Raw genomic sequence first — 8,452 nt, forward strand, 5'->3', positions numbered from 1 at the left:
TACCCAATTGAAATGGTCAGAAGCTATGAATTAAGTACTCCAAAGATTTCTAAGCTATTAACCAGGTGAAAGAATGAAGAATGAAGATTAAGCTCAAATCCAGCAAAGCCACCAAAAGATGAGAACATGCATTGTTGAAGGAGTTGTAGAAAGACAGGAATACCCATCTACTGTTGGGGAGCTGAGAATCTCCACCAACATTCTGGAAAGCAGCTGGAAATTGTTCAGAGTGACTAAAATGAATATACACTTTAACTCAGAGATTCCACTGGCAGGCACGGCCCAAGAAGGCTATTAAAGAAGGCTCCAGACAAATGCTTCTAGCAGCATCTTTTGTGGTTGCAGAGAATTAGAAACCAAGGGGAAGGGGATGCCCATCAACTGGAGAAGGGCTAACAAGAATGGGCAAAAGAATACAGATAAGCATGGGTTTATAGTAAGTGATACAAAGGGAAATAGGCAAGACCAGAAATGCAGTCTATTCGAAGATGACGACAAAGTCAACTCAAAACTAACAACTGTACATTTTGGAAGGCAGGCTGAGGCCCCAAGAGCAGCCTGGGAAGACATCTCCCAGCTATCCTCCCAGCAGCAAAGTCAGGCTGCACAGGTGAATAACACTCTCTTTTTGCAGACTGTTTCTCATGTGCTGACCACTGTTGCTCATTTTTTTCTCTTCCTGTTTTTCTCTTAGAATAAAATTCCTTGTTCTGAGAGATGGTTCTCTAAGAACAGAAAGAGCAGACCTGGAGATGGGAGGTCCTAGGTTCAAATCTGCCCTCAGTAACTTCCCAGCTGTGTGACCCTGGGCAAGTCACTTGACCCCCATGGCCTAGCCCTTACCACTCTTCAGCCTTGGAGCCAATACACAAGTATTGATTCTAAGATGGAAGGTAAGGGCTTAAATAAATAAATAAATATCCCCCCCAAAAAAAAACAGAAAGGGGAAAACAGAAATAAGGGGATCCTGGGGGAAACTGTTGAACTGAACTATTAAAATATCCATTTCTTACTCTATGACAACAATCTTGCAGAAAGATTAAAAAAAGACACTAAGATTGGGGCAGTGAGGTGGCTAAGAGAGAAGTAAAGGTTTAAAAAAAGAAGAGAAATATAGACTAACAAAACTCTGAGATGCAAATCCTTGTTTTTGCATATAAGTATGTTAGAGCAGACATCCACAACATTCCCCACCATTTTAAAACTTACTACCCACTATTCATACCACTGCTAAGAAAATGAATCTGCAAGTATGAAGTGCAAAGGAAAACCTATGAAGAGGAAGGGCATCTTCTCTCTCTATACCCAGGGCAGGCCTCTCCTAACTCAAAATTCTTTGGCTACTTTGAACAAAATCCTAAGATCATAGATTTAGAGCTTAAAGGGACTTTAGAGACCATCTCGCCCAACCCCTTTATTTTACAGATGAAGAAACTGAGGCCCACAGAGGGTAGATAAATGATTTTTCCAGGGTTGCAAAGGCAGTAAATGTCTGAGGACTGATATGAACCAAGGTTTTTCTGATACTTACAAGAATTTCAAGCAGACCAGGTTAGAGACAGATTATCTTTCCCCTCAAGTCCATCCCTCTTTCAATATTCCTACAACTGTTTGAGGCAGCCAGGCTCTAAACTTCGATGTCATAAGTCTTTCCTTGTGCCAGTAGAGCCTCTGCCCAGTCACCAAAGTGATTTCCCAAAAGCATAGTTCTGACCATATCAACATTCTCCTTCCTCCCTCAATTTAATACACTTCAGTGGTTCCTTATTACCTCTAAGATAGACTAAAAACTATTCTATTTGGTATTTCAAGCTCTTCACAACCTGGCTCCTTCCAGTCATTGGACTCTGCCAACCACGGTGGTCTCTTTGCTATTTTTTTTTTTAAATCCTGTCTCTAGACCTTTACAACAGCAGTCCAGCATGCCTGAAATGCCCTCTGTCTACATTTCCCTGGTTTCCTTCAAAACCTAACTTAGCTGGCATCTACTTGCCCCCAGGTACCAGAGCCTTCTCCTCCAGGACTACCTCAAACTTGATGTGGGTGTGTCTTATATGTACTAATATGTGTAGATATTGTCTTCCCTATTAGACTGTACACTCCTTGAAGGTGGGAGCTGTTTGGTTTTTGTTTCCATCTCCCCAGCACTAATCGTGGGGCCTGGCACAGTCAGTGCTCAATAAAAGCTTGCTCACTGAAATGATACAAGTTTATTTAAATGGCATTTGTAAGCCCTGGGCAAAAGCCGTATCTGACTAATTCATACCACACAGAACAAAAAAAAGGTGTATTACCACACAAGAAATAGTTTAAATTGCTTCATAATTGCTAGTGTTTTTTATTAGTCATACTTCTTTTGGGGTATCATGAGGCCAAACTTGCAGAGGTACCCCTGGGTTCTAAAGGGCTAAACAGGCCTACCCAGAAAGGAAGCTGGAGCAAATCCTATCAAGCTGGAAAGGCTGGAGTGCAGCCTCAAGATATCTAAGCCCTTTACTCTATGGACTGTAGACCACCAGAGAGTTTCATTCATCACCAGGTTGGCTAAAGGGTGATGATTTTTCGGCCATTAGGACTCCTAAAGCAGATCGGCCATCTGCACCAGTGGAGGGAGAACCCTTTCCAACAAGGTGGCCAGTCCTAGGAAAACTAAAGTACAGGGTAGAGAACACCCCCAGGGAGTGACCATTCCAGGATCTGCTCACACTGTTTTCCAAAATTAACCTCTGGGATGTGTTTCACACACCGAGAAAATTCCCAAAGCTGTGGCACTACATCTATAGCTGGGCAACGAGTGTCCAAGAAAGCCTCATTCTATCCATCCTCCCAACACCTGATAGCCTCTGCCTACTGCTCAGGAGAAAAGCTGCTGCCCTCCTTCGCAGGGCCACTTGTGAATCATTCATGGCTCAGTCACCGTCCACTTCAGGGGTTGGTTTCAGAGGCCCAGCCAGGAGCAAGCAGGCCAGCTTCCCAGGGTGGTGGTCAGGGGCAAACAAGTTTCAAGTAGGTACTTAATCCAATGCTTGTGCCCTGGTTTCTCTCTGGCTAATTAGCGTCAATAGCTATTGATAGGGAGTATCAACACGGGAGCTGGGTAACTGGTGGGCACCCTCCTGAAGGGAGACACACAGAGAGGCACAGAGGGATGGGGCATTCGCCCATTCTCCAAAGGGGCAGACACACACTCAGACAACTTACTCACCCAAAGGAACAAACACTCTCAAAACAATTTACACACTCACCAGAGAGGCATACACTTGGTTTACACATTCACTCCCAAAAGAGGTAGACACAGGCAACTCACACACTCGCCCCGAGGGGCACACACAATTTACACACCCACCCAGAGGGGCAAACATAATCGAATTACATACTCGGACAATTTGCACACTCACCCCTCCTCCTCTCCTCAGGGATGGGGAGGGGCAGGAGAGGGTGAGTGAATCGGGTGGCCAGTCGGCTCTGTCCCACCCCCTGACCCCTTGGGTCCGCCCCCTGACCCCTTAGGTCCGCCCTCCGTCCGCCCCTCCTCACCGCTCGGCCGTAGCTGCCGACGCCTCTACATTCCCAGGACCCCCCGGCCGCTCCTTGGGCTCGTCCTGGGGCTCAGCGGCAGCCGCACGCCGGCCCCGATCGCCGCCGCTCGCCGTCGCTACCTCCAGGTCTGCGCCGCGGCCGGTGGCTGCCCCATGGCCGCTCTGAGCAGCAGCGACAGCAGCCGGAGCGGCAGCGGCGGCGGCGGCGCCTGCGGCCGGGCCTTCACTGCGCAGGCGCTGGGGTTACCCTGCGCAAACGCAGAAGCTGCACCCTGTGTCGCGTGCGCCCAAACGCGAGCCTCCCTTCCCCCAACTCCCTTGGCACGCGCATGCGCGCACACGTACTTGTGTCTCATTTGTACTCCACCAGGTCCACCGCCAACTCCCCGAGGCCAAGGCCCGGAGCCTAAGGCCGCCGCTGCAATCCCCTGGCCTGCGGTACTCGGGATTTCGTCATCCGACCCAGCAAGGCCCGCCCCGCCTCTCGTCTTCCCCTCCCCCAGGCAACTAGCATTTATTAAGCGCCAGCTGTCTACACTGTAAACCTCCCAGCCACCCCGTCCCGCACTGGGAACCGAAGAGAAACGAATGAGGAAGGGGGCGCGGCAAATCTGCTACCAGGAGGCGGGTCTGTACTCCCATAGCCTCGAGGCAGCAGCACCCATCTCTTCCCCCCGCCCCCCAGTCCCTAAAAGATCCAAGCTTAACCCGTACATAGTGCACTAAATTACAACATCGCGTCCTCACTGTAACTCCAGAGGGGAGGCGCCACCATCACCATTTCACAGACGGGCAAACAGAGGCCCAGAAAGAGACTGGCACGCCTGTTAAGGCTGAGGCAGGACTTGAACGCAACTTCATTACTCATTGTTCTCCTAAATTAGAACCCTTTGGCTTACTCTGCCTCCACCCAGAGTTTGCTCTGTTTGACCTCGGCATATACCTTATCTCAGATGTGGACCAAAAGTCCCCTTTGCAAGCACACAAGGTAACAATGTATTATCAGATATGGGGCAAAGCGAAAACCACAAAGGACTCAAAGTTTCTCATAAACATCAATCAATCTCCCTTTCCGGGTATCCTGCCTGCCTCTGGCTTTACAACCTGAGAGCTTCAACTTTTCCTTTTTCCTTAAAACCTTCCCGTAACTCACAGTAGTAGCAAAGGGCAAAGTCCAGGGGAGGCTGGGTGATGGTTTCCCTACTCAGTTCCTTGTAGAGACTCCCGAAGGCTGCCTCCCAGAAAGAAGCACGGCTTAGCTCTTCTCTCCTAGGGAGCCTAGGTAGGGCACAGGGGTGGATCTCAACGTAGTTTATCCCCAGGCTTGGAGCCCAAATCGCATCTTCCACCAGGACTGTAAATGGTCCCAAAGGTCACTTGTTCTCCTGGGTCTTGAATGAGTGGGTGGATCCCTGGCGGGAGACCGAAAGCTTACAAGTACTTTTCCCCCTAGACTGTGAGCTACTTTTTTATCTATACTCTGATTTTTCCACCCAGAACTACAGAATCGGTTTCAATGACTAATACAAGATTTATAATTTTGTATTTACTATTCTCTGATTCCTTATTCCTGCTCATAACCACCATATGGCCTTCCACTGCCATATAAGTGATGTTTATTTTGAATTTTGCAGAGACCTGGCATTAAACTGTGTAAAACTGATAGAATGTGGATACTACAAAGAACTAGCTATGAGACGACACCTTCCCCACTCCTTTGTGGAATTGGGGTTATGTGACTTGCCCAGGGTCACACTGTGAGGAGATGTCTGAAGCTTGATTTGAAACCAGGTCCTCTCAACCTTTTTTTTTTTTCCTTTAAAAAAAATAATTATTTCTTCTAAGGAGGGGAAGGAGAATGATACTGGTACTAACCCACCTTTCCAGCCTTATTGAACTTTACTCCTTCTCCCTGGCCTTACAAGCATTGGTACAAACTCTCCACCTCCCTCTCCATATCTGGAATCCATTCCTTTTTCACTTCTGCCTTGTACAATCCTCCTCTTCTGGAAGGACTTTTCTGAGCCCCTCAGTTGCTAGAGTCCTCTCTCTCAAACTGCTTTGAATGTATTTGAATGTATATCTCCTCATTTCCCACCTAGCTTCACTCATCATGGATTTCTTTGACTTCTTGGCCAGCACTTTGGACAGTGGAGCCATAAATTCCTCCATTATATATAGTTGGGAGTCATGATAACAATAACAATAGCTAACATTTATATCGTAATTATTATATGCCAGGCACTATGCTAAGAACTTTTACTTTTTCAAACCCTGGAATTTTCTTTTAACATCAGTTCTAAGATTGTGGCAAGGACTAGACATGTGCTAAGCACTTTACAAATGTTATGTCATTTAATCTTCACAACAATTCTGGGAGGTAGAGGCTGTTAATATCCCCATTTTACAGTTGAGGAAACCTCTCTCTTTCTCTCTCTCTCACTTTCTCTGTCTCTGTCTCTGTCTCTGTCTCTCTCCAGGAGTTGCAGGCTCTAGGAAGACACTGACAGTCTCAACCATGTCACTTTCTGCAGTTCAATACATTAGAAACTTTGGGGAACTTCCTCTTGGGTAGGATCCGAGACTCTTGTTTTTTGTTGTTTGGTCGTTTCACTAGTTTGATTCTTCTTCTTCATGACCCCATTTGGAGTTTTCTTGGCAAAGATACTGGAGGGATTTGCCATTTCCTTCTTCAGCTCTTGTGATTCAGCTCAGCTATTGGCTAAGCTGTTTCCTTGCTTCCAAAGGGAGACCTCCTTCACTCTATTGTCTGTTATATATTCTCTTATGTATATTTTTTCTGATTTTTGTTTTGACTTGGTTAAATAGGTTTCTGTGTAACCTGCTAGATGGGTTCATTGTGGATCTAGTATTTGGTGGGAAAAGGATATAAAGCTTGGGTTCTCCTTTCCCTTTTAAAACATAGCAATCGGAAATTTAGCTCTGTTAACTAGAAAAAAAAATGGGACTATTAAATAGTCAGAAAAGCCACTCTTTAACTAAGGAAAGGGGTTCAGGGCTGAGTTAGGCCTCTACATAGAGCTATGCGCCACACTTCTACCCAGAGTTGAGGATTGAACTCTGGATGCTCTGGTCCCTGCCCCTTGGAAAAACCAGATTGGACAATTCCAGTTGGGAAGCTTAAATATCTTTCTAGCAGAACATGGAGACTGAGGATGAGAGGGACAGTTGATTGACTTTACAATGAGGTGCTCCAGACAGGAATAACAGTGAGGGGCTGATGCTTTATAATGGGCACAAAAGGGAAAGATTCAGCTAAAGGCTGGGCCATCTTGGTAAAGGACTTTGGCCTAAGGAGAGAAACCATTGGGACAAAAGAGGTACTCAACCCCTGATGGGATTAGTCATCCCAACTAGAACTTTAAGGTTTATTGTTAGTCTGAGACTAGTGAAGTTGGACTTTCCCTCAGGGAAGAACCATTACAGGACAAGGTCAAACCCCAGGCCTTCACCTTTGAGCTAAGTAAACTGGGGTACATCAAATCTTTCTGGCTACAAGTTTGGGGGCTTCTAGATTCCACGTCGAAAGCTGGAACCTGAAAATCACACCCCAAAGACCAACAGTATCTAAGGGTGAAAGCAAAAAATGCAGTTCCAATCCAGTAGACCCCCTTTCTGAGAAGAGCAGAATAAACAAGCCTCTGACCTTGGCTTCTGCTTCCCTTCCTGGCAGGAATTAAAGTCTTCTTTGGAGAAGGATGGAGGGAGAAGAGACTAGAGAAGAGGTCTTTTCTACCTCCCTTTGAGCCACAGGACACCCCCATGCTCCATGTAGAGGACAACTGTTCCTGAAGATGTACTAAATGAACACTGTTCCTTCTCTCGCTCTTTCTTCCTTCTTTCCTTTCCTCCCTCCCTCTCATCTGAGTCAACAACCATTTATTCAGTCCATTCCAACAAGCATGTATTTAGCATCTGCTGTGTGCCAAGCACTGTGCTAGAACTAGGAGTACAAAGACAAAAGGCCTCCTGTTAGAGGTGGCCAGCAGGGGTGCTTTCAAGGGAGCTGGGATCCCAGGAGTCAAACAATGAAAAGGGAGAGCATTATAAATCCAAGGACAGCCTGGGCAAAGGCTGGAAGGCCAGAGATAGCAGATTACGGGAGATGCAGACCAGCTAAGTCAGTTTGGCTGAAACACAGAGCCCTTGACTGGGAAGATGATAATGGAAATAAATGTTTTCTTCTGTTATCTGTTGATGTTTCTTAAACTCTATGTTGTTACTTAAACTCTATTTTGTAACTCTGACTTGTGATGCAGTTTTAATTTGCTTTGGAAACTCAGTAGCTAGCTGGCTCCACCCAAGCTCCACCCTGGCACCCCCATAAATGCACACTCTTTGGCCTTAGCCTCTGTGTACTCTGACAACTTAGAATCCCTGCAACAAAGCTATCACCATTCAGGGAGCCTGAAGTTAGAACACTGGGTAGCCTTGACCTAGCCTTCATTTGGAAAGACGGTCTATCTATCACCACTGAGAAGTTCTGGGGTGAACCCAGCCCCATCCTTTCCTAGAGGTTAAACAGGACTGTCCCTTCTTCCCTTTGGAGCTGAAGAAATGCTCTAAGTCTAGAGAAACATTATAAAAACCCCACTAAAATCCCCAGGCCAGCTGCCAATCACTGACAGTCTCTGGTTTTTCATTTTCTGTCCATGTCCAGAGATCCACTGCCCCTTCTCAAAGGGATCAACTGACCCCATTAAGAGACTCCCCTAGGCTCTGCCCACTTAACTTCCTATCCTTCTTTCCTCCCTCCCCTCTCTCCCTTCCTTCTTTCCCTCTCTCTCCCTCCCTTCCCTTCCTTCCTTCCTTTCTTTTTTCCTTCCTTTCTTTCCTTCTTTCTCTTTCTCTCTCTTCCTCCCTTCCTCTCTTTCTTTCTTTCCTTCCCTTCC

The 8,452-nt window shown here is 46.5% G+C and overlaps 1 protein-coding gene across 1 annotated transcript in view; it reads right to left on the reverse strand.

The window, feature by feature from the left end:
- NADK (NAD kinase) overlaps nt 1-3,684 on the reverse strand; it is a 48,323-nt gene extending 44,639 nt beyond the window's left edge. Inside the window, exon 1 of the mRNA XM_044667549.1 lies at nt 3,538-3,684. The gene's annotated coding sequence lies outside the window, so the exon portion shown is untranslated. The remainder of the gene's footprint in view (nt 1-3,537) is intronic.
- Nucleotides 3,685-8,452: the final 4,768 nt, after the last annotated feature.

The sequence above is a fragment of the Gracilinanus agilis genome, chromosome 3 (assembly GCF_016433145.1).
Source record: "Gracilinanus agilis isolate LMUSP501 chromosome 3, AgileGrace, whole genome shotgun sequence".
NCBI lineage: Eukaryota > Metazoa > Chordata > Mammalia > Didelphimorphia > Didelphidae > Gracilinanus > Gracilinanus agilis.